Source organism: Pipistrellus hanaki, assembly GCF_964339955.1.
Source record: "Pipistrellus hanaki genome assembly, chromosome: 3".
NCBI classification, from domain to species: domain Eukaryota; kingdom Metazoa; phylum Chordata; class Mammalia; order Chiroptera; family Vespertilionidae; genus Pipistrellus; species Pipistrellus hanaki.
The window spans coordinates 179,824,803-179,843,753 of record NC_140505.1 but is presented as its reverse complement, the minus strand read 5'-3'; the positions used below and the strand labels follow the sequence as shown (position 1 = coordinate 179,843,753).

Here is an 18,951-nt window from a genome sequence, read left to right as displayed (position 1 = left end):
CGCGCACGCGCACCCCGGGCCTCCCGGGCGCCCACCCGTTTCTCCGGCTGCCCCGCCCTCCTAGCAGCCCCCAGCCGCCGCCTCCAGCCTTGCGCACGCGCGACGCCCTCACCCGCCCCCCTCCCCAGCCCAGGTCCCGCCCCTTCGCCCCCTCGGAGCCTCCGCGGGAAACCCTGGCCAGTCTGCGCGCGCGCCACCTCCAGGGGTCTCCCCGCCCTTTTCCTCCTCCAGCCAATCAGAAGGGGCGAGGGGCGCCGAGTCCTGCGAACACGGCGGCGGCGGCTGCCTGAAGGGTCCCGAACCCCAGCCCCGGCGGCTACCTGGAGCCGTCGTTCCGTTACCATAACGGTCGCCCGGAATTCAGAACCTTCGCCCCGGGAAGGTGGGACGCTCGCCAAATTTCCTCGGCTCTTTGCCCTGGGGTCTCAGCCTCCTTCCTACCTGCTCCCCTGCGGGGCAGTGACCGGCCGGGTCTTCTCGCAGCCCTGGACTTGGGGGCTCTCACGCCTTTGCTGTGGAGGTGACAGGGGTGACGGGAGAGCGCGCTCATCACTTGTTACCGTACATCTTCCGTGCCCTTAAATTGAGCTTCCTGGGAGCATCACCCCCTAGGTCATCCCCGGCGCCCAGCACGGGAATGCCTGCAGTGCCCGGGGTCCGCCATGCACCCCAAATGGGAAAACAGAAGTGAACTGGCCATTCGGAAACCTGGCCTCAGGCCGCTCCCTCGCTCCCCACAGCCTAGCGGGTGCCTCCCAGGCCTCCCGCCCCGACTGAGGCCCGCTCGCCGCCCTGGGAGGTGCTGAGAGGAGCTGGGTGAGGGCTCTGCTGGGCCGCAGCTCCCGGGTGCGAAGCCTCGCTCAGCTCCCACGTGGTCTTTTAACCACAGGTCCCTGCGAGGCCTTCATAGATACGCTGTGCAGAGGCTGCTGCGCTAGATAAACGGTATCTTCTTTCCACACTTAAAAAATGAAGATGACCATAAGTCAATTATAGGGTTTTTGTTTTGTTTTTTTTTCTAAGAGAAGCAAGAGGTGGTGGGTTTATAAGGGCTTTATAAACGGAATTCCTAGACTGGTTTAAGATCTTCCTTCACAATCTAATTAGCAAGACAAAATATACACGTGGAAGCAACCAATCAATGACTCAACAGAATGTTTTTCCAAATGCAAAGTCAGCAGGGTGGTGCAACTGAGCAACTGTTGACAAGGTTCAGAAAAGGACAACCAAGGGAAGTATCTGGAAGAAGCTGACTTTGATCCACGTCTTCAGTGGAGTGGACTAACCGTTGTTTTATGGTTTCAGCCTAATCATTGGTTTATCAAAGCAGCCTATCAAATCTGCTTAGACCATTGTGCCGAGACTATCAAAATATTTTCGTTTTCTAGAATTTAAAGAGGACATTAAATAATCTTGTCGCTTTGAAATATGATTTGGGGCCCTGACCCAGTAGCTAGAGTATCACCCGTGGCAGGGCATGTACAGGACTCCAATGGATGCATAAATAAGTGGAACAACAAATCAATGTCTCTCTCAAAAGTGAACTGGACAATGAATAGGTTTATATAGATTACAACCCAAAGTAAGTTATTCTGCTTTTGCTTTTAATATATATTATTGATTTTGTAGAGAGAGGAAGGGAGAGAGATAGAGATGAGAGAGAGTCATCGATCAGCTGCCTCTTCCACACCCCCTACTGGGGATATGCCCGCAACCAAGGTACATGCCCTTGACCGGAATCGAACCAGGGACCTTTCAGTCCCCAAGCCGACGCTCTATCCATTGAGCCAAACCGGTTTTGGCTGCTTTTGCTTTTAAAATATATATATATATATATATATATATATATATATATATATATATATATATATATATATTATTGATTTTTTACAGAGAGGAAGGGAGAGATAGTTAGAAACATCGGTGAGAGAGAAAAATCGATCAGCTGCCTCCTGCACACCCCCTACTGGGGATGTCCCTAAAACCAAGGTACATGACCTTGACTAGAATCAAACCTGGGACGCTTGAGTCCGCAGGCCAACGCTCTGTCCACTGAGCCAAACCTATTAGTGTTTAGTGTCCTTTTCTAGTCTCACATTTTTACTACTCTGACTTACCTGGCACAATTATCTGGACTAGAATTGGTTTGTTTGTTTTTTTCTCTTTGCCCCAATGTATTTTCTGTGATATAATAATAATAATATTTACTTGGTACAAGTTTTTAGTAGGTATCATCTCATTTCTCCCAACAATCCAATGAGGCAAGTACCATTATTATCCATACTCATATGAGGAAGCTGAGGCATAGAGAAGTTAGGTAATTTACCCATGGGCCCATAGGTACCGTGTTTCCCCGAAAATAAGACCTAGTGCATGGAAAGATAAGACATCCCCTGAAAATAAGACCTAGCCCAACTTTGGGAGAAAAATTTAATATAAGACACTGTCTTATTTTCGGGAAAACAGGGTAGTGAAGAGCGGACCTAGGAATCAAACATTGTTTTTTACTCCAGGGCCTCAGTTCCTGTGTGTTGCGCGCGAGTGTGTAAGTCAACCTGTTGTGTAGCCTAATGGGTTGTGCTTTCCTTCTCAGAACCTTCATAACTAGGGCCTCAGTTCTTAGCCACTATATTCTGAAAAAGAGAAAAGATGTCCCCCATACCAGGTAGCTGGTCTGGCGCTGTCAGTTGGGTCTTGGTGTTGCTGGGAACTGACCCGGCACAGCTAGGCCTTGGTGCCTCCTATTGAACAGAGAGTTTCTGAAGCATCAACATCAGGAAAGGTCGCTCCATGACCATGATGGATCAGGACAGAAATAAAAAACTACTCCATCATCATGTCTGAACACTGACAAAAACGTGGACCTTACTCAAGCCTGCAGGTGGAATACACAAACTGAAAATATCAAACTAATATGAGTGGCTGTTCCTTCTTTACCAATTACAGCTTTAAACTCATTCCCTTTTTCTACATAAGGTTTATTAAGCTACAGTCACAGAATTACCACTGCTTCTTGACAGCATCCAATTTTAGAGCAAAGTCCCCCAAATCACCTACCACAAACTCAAATCTTTGTAGCACCCTCTTACTAAGATGCCTCCCAGTTCCCCATACTGTGTTCTTCCTAGCTGCACCAAGTAACGAGTTCAACTTGTTCAGCCACAGGTGTGTTCCTGGTGACCTTTGCCTAGAGGGCATTAACAATTTGGACTATCCTATAGTGTGCATGTCGATGAAGTGAAAGCATACTATGTAGGCACTTCTTGCCAGTCAGAGAAATGGAACTGCTCTCCTGTATCCAGCCATATGCTTGTCACCCAAAAGCTGACGGGGTTCCATATTTTTTGTAGATTCTATATAGCGTGTTTGCTACATGCAACCTTATAAAAAGAATAGTGAAAAGAAACAGGATGCTGGAGTAATTGGACATCATTTTGCAAGGAAAAAAAAAGAACTTTGGTCTGTCAATCCATTCCTTGCACCACCTGTAAAATAATTCAAAATGGTTCATAGACATAATGTAAAATTAGAAAGCTTTAGAAGAAAACAAAGAAGAAAATCTTTGTAATGTTGGGTGAGGCAAAAAATGTCTTGGGTAATATCTAAAGCACAATCCATAAAAGAAAAAAATGTGTTAAAAACTTATGCTCTTTGGGTGACACTTAAGAAAACGAAAGAATAAGCAACAGGCTGGAAGAAAATATTTGCAAAATACATATCTGATAAATACATATTCTGTGTTCAGAATATATGAACTACATAAAACAAACCAATTTTTAAAAATATAATTGAACAATATCCATACAAGATAATGGATGGCATAAAAATGATGCTTAAGATCATTAGTCATTAGGGAAATGCTAATTAAAACCACAACTTGGTTAAAATAAAAATAATTGCAAATGCTATTGAGGATGTGGGTCAATAAGAACTTCTAAACATTGTTGATGGAAATACAGAATGGTAGAAACACTTGGGAAAACAATTATGCAGTTTCTTATAAAATTAAACATACACTTACTATAGGACTCCTAGATATTTACCCAAGAGAAATGAAAACATGTTCACACAAAAACTTGGATACACATTTTATAATAGCCAAAAACTGGGGCCAATCTAAGTGCCATTTAATTGGCGAATGGATAAACAAATGGTGGTGCATATATACAATGAAATCTACTCAAATAAAGGGACCAAACAATACAAATGAATCTCAAATGTATCATTCTAAGTGAAAGATGCAAACTCAAAAGTAGTTGAGAGCTGGGAGAGGTTAACTAATAAGGGAATTGAGGGAATTTTGGAGGGTGATGGAACTATTCTATATCTAAAGTGTGACGTGAGATACATAATGCACACATCTTTCAAAACTCAGAACTGTACATTAAAAAGACTAATTTTATTGTATTAAGTTACTTCTCAATAAGTTTGACCAAAAAGAAAGATGTTAAAATGGAAAAAAGTTGGGATGAAGTAGGGCCATATGAAAACTCTGAAGTAGCACACCTGATATTAAATTCTAAATCTAAAGAAAGAAGATGGAAAATGTACATTATGAAAGACTTGCCCTTTTTTTCTTATAGAGTAACAATTGATAATACATTTAGATGATTTTTTTAACGAAGAGGAATTGGTTTATGGTAGAGTAACTTAAAACTGAAGTTGACCATCACTGCCAACTGATCAATCACAGATGAAGATTAAGCATTTCTGAAGCTATTTGAACTATGGGAAAATAGAATTAGTTTAAAAAAAACACACCCTGATTTACAGTTTGTCAGGAACATGTTCATTGCACAAATGTGCTTCCTGATGCTGTATTGTAGAGGTAAGGAGTATTTGAAAGCAGAAAGTAGCCAACAGTGCTCAAGTGTGGTGAGCAATTAGGCAAAAACATAAAAGCAAATTGAGCATCTTCAAACTCTAGTTATATTACTGAAATTACCATGAAGTGCTGACCTTTAGGAGCATAAGGGGCTGCTCTTTTAGACTTAGGGACGGGAATGAACTAGAATGATTTAAAATGTGCAAATACATTTTGTAACCTCGTGGTTTAGAGATCTAATATCTGGGTGAATTAATTTGAGATTTAACTTTACAGATCATGCTAACAGTTCTGCTATCAGAAGTCACCAATAATCTCTGCCACAGTGGACAAAGTTCTCCCACCCACCAGTGCTCAGAAGGCCTGCTTTTTGTGGACTTCCTAATTTCCCTTTTCTCCAGAGGCAGTGGGGGCCAGAGTCTTCATTCTGCTTAAGCGCTCCAGGCTCCTTTTAAGAAGCCCTTAGAGAAGACTGCATAGTACCTAGGAACCTTCCAGTTTCACAGAATTCACTCTTACTGTTTCCTGTTTGAGTATAAAACTTCATTAGATGGCCACCGAGCTGTTCTCTGCTTAAAAGGTCTCAATGAGCTCACTTGGTTTATCCACCAACTCTTCCAGCATTAGTAGTCACTGTTGTCTTTGTTTTCCTGGAGTTTCTTGACTTTGAGACTCTGCCAAAGTAACTTTTCCTGAAGAAGTAAAACTGGGTCAGGCGTGTTGTATCTGGCATGTCTTTGGGGTCAACCAGTTGCACTTCCAGGTCTTTCATAGAATCATCTTTAATGTGTATATACTTAGCCAGGGGCTGCATTTCACCAGTCTCCTCTAGCATCTCTTCCTCCTGCTCAACCACAGTCAATTGTAAAGAAGAAACCCCATCTGGCTTACCTCCCATTTTTTAGCTCAATTTCCTTTTTGCATTATTTCCTGCTTCCAGCTCTGAATTCTCTCTAAGTCTCCTAACCTGGACCTGGGACAGAGCATCGGTAATTTTGAAGATTCTCACTTATTGTTTCTGTCAGTTGCTAAATTTGTTCTCCTCTTTTTTAGCCATTGGTTTGTTTGATTCACCTCTCCCTGTGACTTGGAATTTTCTCGTGTGCACACTGGAAGTGATGTTCTCTCTTCCCAATAGTTCCGAAAAGGAGGGCCTTCAATTTTGAAAGGTAAGCCATTAACCAATTTTAATAAAATTTAATAAAATAGTAAATAGTGCTTTAATAGATCACTATCTTATGGTCTTAGTGAGGAACCATTTTAGAGTAGGAAATTGATTTACTAAAAAGGATTTTTTATTTTTTTTTTGTAAGAAAGAGAAACCCACTTGAGCTGAAGTCAAAAAGGAGGTGGAGTTGAGGAGATGTTTGTGCAAATATCTCATGGGAGGCAAGGGCACTGTGTGCAGCCAGACCTCATGAGGAGCTACAGCCACAAACTGGTAGACTCTATGACCAAGGGAGCTACCCTCTGCTTTTCTCACTCCCACCTCTAGCTTCTCTTTCCTTATTCCCACTTCCATTATCTTTCCATGTCCCTAACCAGATCAGTTTCAAACAGCTTTCTTACTAGAATCATTGATACCCAAGTCTATATGTCTGGGGGAAAATAATCTCAGTACCCCAGTTTGAATCTGCCTCCTACCCCTGGTTCTACCCTACAGAGTGGTAAAACACTAAATATCCTGTAGTCTGATTCTGCTACAGGCCCTGCTCTTCCTATGGCTATTTGGCTTTGCCTGGTTCCTCTATTACTTATGGTTACTATAGCCTTTGTTTCTTAGAGTCAGGAGAATCTAACCAAAACATTGGGCATTTGTTATACACCAGCCATATGTTTAACACTAGAAGATAACAAAAATCTTATCATTGGGGAGTTTACTATCTATTAATAGATAAAGGCAAAACAGATGAACATGCAGTGTCTTTAAATCATTAAATGATATCACAAGTAAATGCCAAAATAAGTGGTCAGAAAAAGAGGACTGAATGAATGCAAGATAGATATGGATGTGGGTTGCAGAAAGCTCCTGGGACAGAGAGAGGGAGAGAGTTATCTTTTAATAAGTGCCAAATGCCTGCTTTTATAAGGACTTGAGCTGGATACTTCAAAATAGGCAGAGTGTAATGACTACTATTTCCGACCACATCCAGTATAGATGTTAGATTCATGCAGAGGACTAGTATAAACCTAAACTGCTTTACCTCGTGGCAAAGCACCCAAATGGTAGCAGAAACCTTTTCAATGGTAAAGAGTTAAATGGGATTGGACAAGGTGGAGCTTTAAAAAAAATTACAGAGTAGAGCAGCCCAAAGTTGAACCTATAAGGTCCTTCATTGTCATCTACAGTAGTTGATTATGTTTACCACTAGAGGCCCAGTGCACAAAATTTGTGCATGAGGGAGTGTGTCCCTCAGCCCAGCCTGCACTCTTTCAAATCTGGGACCCCTCTCACAATCCAGAACTGCTGGCTCCCAACTGCTTGCCTTCCTGCCTTCCTGATTGCCCCTAACTGCTTCTGCCTGCCAGCCTGATCACCCCCTAACCACTCCCCTGCCAGCCTGATTGATGCCTAACTGCTCCCCTGCCAACCTGTTTGCCTCTAACTGCCCTCCCCTGCAAGCCTGGTCATCCCTAACTGCCCTGCCCTGCAGGCCCAGTTCCCCCCAACTTCTCTCCCCTGCAGGCCTGGGTCCCCACCCTAAATGCCCTTCTCTGAAGCCCCAGTTGCCCCCAACTTCCCTCCTCTGCCAGCCTGGTAACCTCTAACTGCCCTCCCCTGCTGGCCATCTTGTGGTGGCCATCTTGTGTCCACATGGGGCAGTCATCTTGTGTGTTGGAGTGTTGGTCAATTTGCATATTATTCTTTTATTAGATATGATTAGATAGGATAGAGGCCTGGTGCATTGGTGGGGGTCGGCGGGTTTGCCCTGAAGGGTGTCCCAAATCAGTTTGGGGGTTCCCTTGGGGCATGGGGTGGCTTGGGTGAGGGGTCTATGGTGGCTTTCAGGCTGGCCATGCCCCCCAGCGACCCAAGCGGGGGCCCTGGTATTTGGGATTTATTTATCTTCTATAATTGAAACTTTGTAGCCTTAAGCAGAGGCCAAGGCAGGCCAGGGCTGCAAAAACTTGGCTTCCTCCATTGCTGAGGGCAACTCAAGCTTCTTGCTCTCTCCAGCTCCATGGCTGCCACCATTTTTGATGGGATTTATTTATCTTCTATAATTGAAACTTTGTAACCTTAAGCAGAGGCAGGCCAGGACAGGCAGAAAGCTTAGCTTCCTGCTCTCTCTGTGGCTGCAGCCATCTTGGTTGGGTTAATTTGCATACTTGTTCCTGATTGGCTGGTGGGTGTGGCTGTTGAGTATAGCGGAAGTACGGCAATTTGCATACTACTCTTTTTATTAGCTAGGATTATAGCACAAACAAGCTGGAAAAGGAGTTCTTATAATTTAGTACCCGCTATAATATTTATGAATTAGGTAATACAAATAATATCTGTTATTTGTCTAAAAGTAATCTGTGGGTAGTGGGACTGGATGTGGGTATTGATGATGCAAGACTCCCCATTGGTTGATAAATTGTTAAAGCTGAGGATTTGTTTTCTATCTTCTCCAATTTTATGTATGTTTGAAATTTTTTATAATCAATTTTTTAAATTTAAGATGAACTTGAAGCCAAATTAAAGTGATTCTCACTGGCAAAGATAGGACAAATTGAACATCAAAATGATTGCAACTGTCCATATATTTATTTAACTTGATTCCAATAAAAATATCAACTTAAAAAAAATCTAGGCAAGTTGAATATGATGTTAAGATGAAAATGTAAACAAGCAAAAGTTGCCAAGAAAACAATGAGAGGAAACTAGTCCTATCAAATATAAAACATGCTATGAAGTATCCTATCTAATAAAGAGGGGATATGCAAATTGACTGTCACACCATAACAAGATGGCTGCACCCACAGCAGAGGTGGAGTTCCCATAACAAGCCTTAATGAGTAATCAGCAGGGACCTGAAGCCGCATAGCGCTGGGCAGGGGCAGGGGCTTTAGGCTGTACTCCCTTGCCTGGTGGGGCTTGACAGGGGTCTCAGGCTGTACCCCTTGGCTTGGGCCAGGGTACCTCAAGGTGTGCCTTCCCTCCTGGCGCCAGGCCAGGTGACCTGAGGCTGCATTCCTCACCTGGCAGGGCTTGATGGGGTTGGGGCCAGCTGGGTCTGGATCTAGCCCAATGGGGAAGGGCTGGCCGGGTCTCATGCGATTTTGAGGCACATGTGGGTGGGTGGGGACTTGACTCTTGTTCCTGTGGCGCACCCCAGACTCTGACAGAATGCAGATTTTCATATACATTTTACTAATTTTCTTTCATCTCTGACATTTTTATTGCAGAGAAAGGGCAAATAGCAATATTAAAATATTTCCTTTAATTAATTCCCTGTTAATGTGTACAAATTTTGTGCACTGGGTTACCAGTAAATAATTAAAACAATGAGCATGAATAGATCACAGATCAATGGAACATTATGGTAAATTCAGAGGAAGAACCAAATATGTATGAGAATTTTCTGTATGATGAAGGTGCCATATCCATTTGGTGGAGTAAAAATGCTTTTTGAAAGTTTTTACTTGGGGTAAAAAAAAAAAAGATATCCATTACAATGGTACTTAATTAAAACATGTTTAATTTTTTTTTATAGCCTTGGATTTGGGAATGTCTTTCTAACTGTGATTCAAAATTCAAATGCCTTTAAAAAAAAGAGTAATAAATTGGCTATATAGAAATCTAAAACCTCTTCAAGTAAAAGATACCATAATGAAGGACAAATAGTAAACTGGGGAAAATATTTGCATTTAATCCCTGTAGTAGACAACTCACTATGGAAAGCTGCTAGAACTTAAGATGAAATGAAACAACAACACAGTGGGAAAATGGGCGAAGTACAAGAACCGAGCTCCCACAGAAAGAGAAAAAGGAAGATGACAAATGCCTCTTCAATGTGAGAAGATGCTGATCCTCACTCCGCATCCATTCTGAGAGCGCTGCCAATGTAAACTACCCTGAGATACTTTCTCCTATCAGATTGGCGGAGGCCCCCTTGTTTAGCAACACCTTCTCTTGGAGAGGCTTGTGGAAATATACACTGCCTTGCCTTGTACTGATGGAATGCCAAATGAGTGACTCTTCCAAAATGGCAACTTGGCAATTAACACAATTGCAAGCACTTTTACCCTTGACTCAGCAATCCCACTTTTGGGAATTTATCCTAATGATCTATCTGCAAATGGGTGAGATGATGAATGCATGATTTTCATTACAGCATCGAAATGATTTAAACTGTGGTCCACCCACACAATGGAATACTATGCACTTGTTTAAACAAACAAACAAAAGTGAGAAAATTCTATAAACTCATTTGGAAAAATCTCTAAGATATATTGTTGGGATTTTTTTGTTTTATTAGACGTAATGTTGACTTTAGAGTAACAGAGTTTGTCAGTTATATATGATTTAAACTTTCTTTAGGGTTCTTGACTGTTCGAGTGCAGTGCATCAATTCTGCTGTTGCAAGGTGAATCGCACAAGAAAAGAAGAAAAAATTCGAAAAACACTGAATTACAGGTAAGGTGAAAAAAAACAAACAAACAAAAACAAAACAAGAAAAGCAACTAGCCAGAAATGATGAAGCTCTCACAAGCTGAAGTCAGGTGATAGCACCGCCTGTTCACTGAAGGAGTTTTTATATCATCCATATAGTTGGGTTTCTTTCTATTTTCTTGTTAACAGCACATTCTGTTATTCACAGAAGCATAAACTTAGTAAGATTTTTCTGCATTATTTCTAAGAGGCAAAACTGGATGTTGCCAGTCATCGATTCAGAATTAAATCTTCCTTGCTCATTCAACATAAGTCCATAGATATGTTTTTCCTTTCTCAAACATGATTCAGATTCTTTGCTTCTTAGCTAATGGCTGGTGTGGTTCAGCGGTTAGAGCATTGGTCCACACACCAGAGGGTCAAGAGTTCGATTCCTTGTCAATGGCACATACCTGGGTTTAATTCCTAGTTCCCAGTCTGGCTAGTGCAGGAGGCTACCAATCGATGTGTGTTTCTCACATTGATGTTTATCTCTCTCCCACTCCCTTCCTCCTTTTCACTCTCTCTGAAAAGCAATGGAAAAATATCATCGGGTGAGGATTAACAAGAAAAACAAAAAATTGGACATATGCACAAAATTTTAACATTTATTTCACCCTAGTCAGAGGATTTCAAGTTCTTTTTGTTTTCTTTGTAATTTATAAAATTTCTACAAAGATGTTAGAACTTTTCTAACCAAACGCAAGGAAATCAACAATGTAGAACTCACCTGTTGGGAACATGGGTTAATATTCTGTCCCTGAGCTCAGAAAGGACTGGGCTTGAGTTTTGCCTCTTCTACTGTCCACCTGTGCGCCTTGGGGCACGTTATTACCTCGCTGCCTATCCGTTTCCTCACCTGTAAGAGGGGTGGTAGACAAGGAACCTAAGGCTAAGGCGATGGTGAGGATTGAAGTGGGAGCGTATAGGTAGCATCCAGCGCCGAATGCTTTGGCTATTATTATTTTTAGGGAAAATACCACTTTCTCTTGGCACTATAGTGAGCTTCTACTGGAAATATGTGTATTAAAATCAGATTGTAGTTAATATTTAAATACTAAAATTGAGCTTTGCTTAAAAATTAAAATAATATAGTGAATCACCAACAGGTGGCAGCATATCACAGTTTCTTCACAACATTGGACTGGCCATAGCGCCCTTGCTGGACAAATTGTTAGAATCTGTTTCCAAAGGAAGGAAGGAACTTTAGAGTTTATCTAATTTGCCTCCTTCCATTTACATATATGGAAACCTGAAGATGAAGTAAAAACAAAGAGCACAATCTCTTCATTTGCCAGGAAAAGGCGGGGGCAGAAGGGTGGGCTGGAGAGAGCCATCTCTGTGTGCATGGCACACTGAATTTGGGTTGTTTCCACAGGACACCTGTTAGCCTGTCAAGTAAACTTAGACTACGTGGCAGAAAACATTTTCTAGTTTCAAATAGAAATCTCAGTTTTGGGAATAAAAAATGTATTTCTTATTCATGCAAAATAAGTGGTTGATGAACCTCAAAAGGTGGAGACTCCCCTTCCTCACCTTTTTTTGCTATTTTCCCATTGGCAGAGGCATTGCCCTTCGTTATATCACAGTCAGGGCAATGCTATTGTTCCTGCTTTACAGATTAGGAACGGAGGCTCCGGGGAGAAAATGCCCTCATGCGCAGGGGACTGTGACTTCAAATCCAGGTCACTTGTCCATTGTTTTGTTCATTTACTGAAAACAAGTGTTTGTTAAATGTGCCAGTGTGTGTTAGCTGCTGGGAACGCACAGGACAATGGGGACTATACCTCTCTAAAGTGTTGCTTGATGTCTGTCCTTATAGGATACAGTGTCTGAACTGCACAATGCCAGATTCCTGCCTCTTTTCACCACGCAGGCATTTGCACAGTGCTCTGCACACACAGTGGGTCCCCAGCAAATATCGATTACACTGAGCGGCCTGAGCATATCCCAAAGGCCCTTGAAGCCACTGGATTGCAGTCATTGACAGCAGGCTCAGGACTATTTTATTTTTATCACAGGATATGTTGACATACGCATACTCTCTACTGCTCCAGAAAGCACGTAGGGGCTGCAGGATGTTCACATAGCCAATGAAGTCTTTGTGTTTTGGTCTATAGCCCCCAGACCTCTTTCAGAATGCCCCCGGAAAGCGGACCCCGCAGGCCCTGGGTGCACCGCTAGATGGCAGTAGCAGCCCGCGCTGTTCTTGGGCTGGGGTCAGCCTCACACTTAGAGGGTAAGGAGCCTTTAGAAGTAGCTGGTCTATCCCTTCCCGTTACAGGCAGGAAAGCTGAGGCCCTTAAAGGGAAAGACACCTACCAAGGCCAGGTAGCTTAGTTGGCCAAACAATCTAAATGGACAGACGTAGGGGTTGCTGGCTCTGGTGACTTAATAGTTGCAGCAAATTTTCCTTATGGATTAATTGAAAAACTATTTTAAATGCTTGGTGTAAAGGTTTTTTCCATAAAAAAAACACAAACACACAAAAACACCCTAAAACAGCGGTACAAAAGAAGGGTAATTAAATTAAAAGTAAATCTGCCTCCTACCCTGACCTTTTATGCCCTTCCCTAGGTGTCCTCCCAGCTGCCCCACTGCTACTAAGTTCTTCACTAACTTCCCAGAGATATATGTAATTAAACACACACACAGGGTTTGGGTGTTGTGAATGCACCTCAGTCTGTGTGTGATCAGATGGATATAATGTACGCATGCAGTATAAAGTAATATGAACAAAAGTGGGAAAGCCGTGGACCTCAGGAAAATGTCTCCTTCACCCTCCCAACCTCCTCGCCCCCCCACCCCCCCAAAAAAAAGCCCATGAAGTGGTTTCCAAACTTTGGAGTGGCTTTATTTTTACCACTTCTCTATTGATTTAACAGATTAAAACTCTGCCAGCGGCACCTAGAGTGTGGATCCGGGTAAATCCTGCCTTCTGAAGCTCTCGCTCCCCGTTGTAATTAAATTACTGTAAATACAATTAGAAGGCCCCTCTAGGTGGTCTGTGTGACACCAGCCCCCAAGAAATTGCCTTAAGATACTTGAACCAAAAGTAAAGAGCAAAGTGGCGGAATCCCCTTAATCTTCGGGGCCGATCCTTTGAGGATCTCTGGCCATGAAATAACAGGCCTTCGGTGTTAGCACAGGCGGCACTTTCAGGAGATCTTTTTCTCTCAACTGTCACTGGCCTTCAAGGTGAGGGCGGGGGCTCTGGCCTCTGCTGCCTGCCCCGGCCCCAGCCTCCACAGTCATTTGTGAGTCCTGCTCCCCACCTGGGGGAGGAGGGGGAGCTGGGAAGCTGGTACTTTGCATCCAGCACCTTTTTGCATCGTGTTGGGAGCTGTTGCTATGTGGTCCACGTGTGTTGCTCAACAAGCTTAAACTTTGCACAGCCCGTGCTAAACTAATTTGCGTCAATTTGTCTACATCATGCCAACAATCGTTGTGAGAGTCTTGAATAGAACATACAAGGCTGCTGATAAAGGCCCTCGGAGCAGATGCCGCCAGCCATTATGCGGGGCCTTGCCATCCTAGTTCTTCACCATGGTTTCTTCATATCCTAGTGACAGTGTTAGTTTTTCCACCCTGGGGTTGAAACTTTTTTTCTCTTAAACAATGGGCAGCCCTATACAACTGGCACTCCAACCTCCAGCAGACTTTTTTTCTCTCTTTTTTTTTTTTTTTTTTTTTTAAGACACGGCTGTGGCTAAATTCTAGTCCCAGGGTTTCCTAACCACTTTTTTTTTTTTGCATGTTCCAGAGAAACCAAGTAGAATTAAGATTTTTAGGGAGAGTTTGTGCAACTGTGACCAGTGCTATTCTACTTCTCTGTCATTGTGTTGAACTAAAATTTTAAGTGTAAAAAATGATCCATTTTTATGGGAAGTATTTTTGGCAGATAAGAAAAACATTTAGGACTAAAGACAGTAGAATCAACACAAGACAACCATTGTGCTATATGAAATGTGGGAAATAATCTCACATTTAGAAGAAGCTTCCTTTTTTTTTTTTTTTTTCCAAAGCCAGATCTGGAAATGCATAGACCGGTCAGTTTGAGGAATGCCCCAGAGACCCCAGGGGAGCTCGTTCAGTCTCCCACTTAGTCCACGATTTAGTTCTGTCCCTTTGCAATGCTTCTTCCCACACTAACCCACGAACGATCTAAAAACCACCCTGAGGAAATGGATAAATATCCAAATGTTTGCAGTTAAGCGACACTGTCTGGGGAGGAAGAACTGACGATGGTTTATTCAGCAGCTGATCACTGAGTGCTTACTACGTGCCAGGCCCCCTTCCGGGTGTGAGGGCACAGTTCTCGCTAACGGGGCACCTCAGAAACAGACACTAAGGGACAGGCCAGCAGATGCCGTGACAGGCAGCAGGAATGGGAATGCCGGGCGATGGGAGGCTAAGAAGGAAGACGAAGAGGAGAAAATAGTCAAAGAGCTACTTTAGATACAAAGCGGAGAGAAGATGTCACCGAGGAAATGACATTTGAACAGAAGAAACTCAGAGGAGGGAGGGAAGCAGCCTTGAAAACGTTAGTGGTCCAGGCAGAAGGGACAGTGGGAGCCAAAGTCTCTGAGAGAGGAATGGCTTTGGATGTCCATCAGTGCGGCCAGAGAACGGGTCTCTAGGGGGGCGAGGAGGGAGGAGATGGGGTCCCCAAGCCATGAGAATACACAGGAAGGGCAAATGCTGCGTTATCACAGGTATCTCCACTATTTGGCGTCCCAGCGAGGAGAGGGGGGCTGGCTGATGGGTCAGCATGAGGCTCTGGAGCTGACTGAAGCCAACAGACATGTGATGAGCTGCTCAAAATCACCAGTAATCGTTATGAATTGCATGGGGCGTCCCACACATTGAAATTCTAGCCCCCTAACGTGATATTAGGAGGTGGGTCCTGTGGGAGGTAATCAGGTGAGGAGGGTAGAGCCCTCTTGAAAGGGCTTAGCACCCTTATAAAAGGGACCTCAGGGAACTTGCTTGTGCCTCTGTCATTCGAGGACACAAGGAGAAAACAGCCATCTGCAACCCAGAAGGAGACCCTCCCCAGAACCACGTCATGCTGGCACCCTGAGCTCAGACTTCCAGCCTCCAGAACACACAGTGAGGTGTTTCTGTTGCTGCTGAAAATGGTAGGCATCTCGACTTCCTAAAAAGCAAAAACGAGGTCAGGCAACCTGCAGCATAGTGGGGTTCATCGGTTACCAAGAGCTAAGAGGTGGAGAACAAGCCTGTAATGGGCTGAGACATTTGCCCAAGCCGGGAGGTCAGAGGCTGCTGGAGCTTGAAAAATGAACAGCAGATAAGAGAAGTGCATTCCCGGCGGGGGGAATGGTGCCACCTACCGTGTTTCCCTGAAAATAAGACATCCTCCGAAAATAAGACCTAGCGCATGGAAAGATAAGACATCCCCTGAAAATAAGACCTAGCGCAACTTTGGGAGAAAAAATTAATCTGACACTGTCTTATTTTTGGGGAGACAGGGTAGTAGTCTATAGTATTTCCTTACAGCACCCTAAACAGACTAAGACAGAAATGTTTAAAATTTGCAAATTAGAATATAACTTCTACCAGTGATCTGGCAAGAGTTAGAAAGCTGAACAATGTCAAGTGTTGGCAGAGAAACAGGCAGTGGAGCCCTCATGCCCAGCAGGTGTGACGATGGATGGGTGCAGCTCTTCTCAAAAACACACCTGAAATTACGTAGGCAAATCAGATATCTGAGATATCTGATGACCTAGCAGTGCTGTTCTTAGGACTCATATAGTCCATGGAAATCCTATTTTGAAAAAAAGACCTCGGAATTTAAAAATAGGACTTCGTAAGAACTGCTCACCAACTAGGGCCTGGGGGACACCACGTCCTGGGTCCATGTCACAGCAGCACTGTGTGTGCTCTTTCCCCCAGGAGCACAGCCTGCAGCCCCTCCGGGAGCCGCCAGTGCCGAGCTCACACACACTGGGCGGCTGGGCCTCTCACCCGCCCACAGCTGCTGCCACCCCTCCTTCCCTGCGTCCCTCAGAAGTCAGCTCACCTCCCCAGCACGTCCAGGGCCCGGGCAAGGGGGTACCAGTGGAGGCCTAATACCACATCTAAATATTTAAAACTCATACATCAAACAGTTAAATATGCTCTATCTTTCCATCTTGACAAGCATACCTTCTTGACAACCTGGAAGGCAGCTCAGAGCCTAGCATTCCTGGATTCCCTGGAGCTTACAGGAGCCAGCTCCCAGCTGGAGCCTGTCCGCTGCCCTTCCCACCAGCCCGCACTGGGAGGAGACCTGCGTGCACGTGTGAGGGCACCCAACCTGCGTGCCAAGCTCCAAACATACTCTCAACCCTCATTTTTTTTGTTTTGTTTTAGAAAGACCTAAAGAAGAGACCTGCACAGACTCTCTAGGTGAACATGACACATTCCAAGCTCCAGAGTACCCAGGTGAGCATGTCTCCTTGACCCTGTGACTCTGTCCCAGGAGGTGTGACAGCCACGTGGGGCCCTCTCAGGCGAGGGGACAGGGCATAGGCGCCCTGCCTGCGCAGAGAGGTGGTACTTTGGGAAGCTGGGTGAAGCCAGGCTGCGGTGGGGCCCTGGAGGCCATATTATGGAAAGGAGGCAGACTTGATTCCCTGAGCAGTAGGAACCTTGACGGCTTTAAAGCAGAGCTTTATGGTAATAAAACTAGACATGATGCAAGTAGGACCATTTTGAGACCAAGGTCAAACTGCCCCAAATACTTAGAGATGTTACTTACTAGCTATGGAGCCTTGGGTGATCCCACTTAATCTCTCCGGGCCTCAGTTTCCCATCTGTGAACCGGTGGGTGAACAAGATTGACAATCTCAATAGCCCCTTCTGTCACACATCAGTTTTCCTTGTCTGTAAAGTAAGTGGGTCGGAACAGACCAGGGATTTTCACGGGCTTCAATGGGGAGTCTTGCCTTCCATCCCCCGCACCAGACCAGTGAAATCAGTGTCTCCTGTTTTAAATTTCCTCCAGCTGATCCTAACTGCAGTCAGGGTGGAGACTCCCTGATGATGCCCTGTAGGCTTCCTCTCTCATGGCCACCTGAATTATATAGTCAGTCTCCCGGCTTCTCTTTTTTTCTGGGGCTGCAGACCCTCCTGAGACAAGCAGGGCTTTGTCAGAGGAGGACAGGGCTCCGAGGGTCATGGGTCACCTGCCTCTGTGCGGTGCGGCCGGCGGGAGCTGGGGTTTGAAGCCTGGGCAGACAGGTGCTGCTCCCGAGAACCAGGCCCCCCGAGGGGCGGCCAAGGTTGGGAGTTGGCACAGAGAGGCCACTTCTCAAGCGGCGTGAATGTGCTGACGTTTCCGGCATCTCCTCGCCCCGCGGGGCACCTGTGGCCCTGGGCTTCTTGGCAGGTGAGGAGGAGTGAGGAGAATGGTGCTTTTCTCAGGCTGTTCCCCAGAACAACACCTCTTGACATCTCAGCCTGTGAAAGCCTTGCTGGGGAGGCAGGAAGGGGAGTTTGTGTTCGAGTGCCACTTTCCAGCCCTGCGTCCGGAGCTTAGCATGTTCTGGGCACCGTGAATGAGGCCGGCTGACGCTTTGTATCAAATGTAAAGTGGCCTCTTTTCACACGGCTGGCACGGGAAGCTGATGACCACTCGGGCAGGATCCAGAGCTCTCCGGGAGCTTGGCAGGGCTGAGCACAGGCCCTGAATCGCAGCTCTGTGGGCAGCAGGGACAATGCCGCCTGCACGGAGTTGTCGCCACGGAGCGGGATTCTCAAGGCTGGAGGGGATGAAGATCCGTTAGGGGCCAGCGAGCTGCCTCTGCCACCTGCCACTCGGTCCTGGAGCCAGCTCTCAAGTGCAAAGACAACGGCTTCCTCATTCCTCCGGGACATGGAGATTGGGTACCGAAGTATCAGCACGTCTGGGACAAGCTCGCGGTTTACAGGAACAACAGGAGAGAACACCGAGACAAGGGCTGTCCTTGAAAATCTGACATTCAAACCAAAGGAATAGGGGTCACTTTTTTAGATGTATGAAGCAGAAATTTTATTTCCAAGCCTTCAAAGATTATTACACATTAAAAGTGTCCCACATTAAATCATAGGCTTGTCATTAAGATGCTTGCAGCAGAAATAATTCTTTTAGTTTGTATTATTTTCACATTTTTTAAAAACCATTTGCAATGTTCTATAGGTCACATTTTAAACAATTTAAGAGGTATAAAGTATGCCGGAAACCGGTTTGGCTCAGTGGACAGAGCGTAGGCCTGTGGATTGAAAGGCCCCGGGTTCGATTCCGGTCAAGGGCATGTACCTTGGTTGCGGGCACATCCCCTGTGGGGGGTGTGCAAGAGGCAGCTGATCGATGACTTTCTCTCATTGATGTTTCTAACTCTCTATCCCTCTCTCTTCCTCTCTGTAAAAAATAAATAAATAAAATATATATTAAAAAAAAGAGAAAAAAGAGGTATAAAGTAATGTAGTATTTTGAAAAAGTACA

The 18,951-nt window shown here is 44.7% G+C and overlaps 1 protein-coding gene across 4 annotated transcripts in view; it reads left to right on the top strand.

Moving 5' to 3' along the window:
• The window catches only part of MTERF2 (mitochondrial transcription termination factor 2), a 45,820-nt gene extending 27,203 nt beyond the window's left edge, over positions 1-18,617 (top strand). Inside the window, exons 1-4 of one of the 4 annotated variants that reach the window (XR_014794718.1) lie at positions 55-382; positions 5,879-5,994; positions 10,353-10,448; positions 16,839-18,617. The gene's annotated coding sequence lies outside the window, so the exon portion shown is untranslated. Of the gene's footprint in view, positions 1,583-5,878; positions 5,995-9,692; positions 10,449-16,838 lie in introns of those variants that run through there. The other 3 variants (XR_014794719.1, XR_014794720.1, XR_014794721.1) reach the window with 3 other exon arrangements.
• The last annotated feature ends 334 nt before the right edge of the window (positions 18,618-18,951 follow it).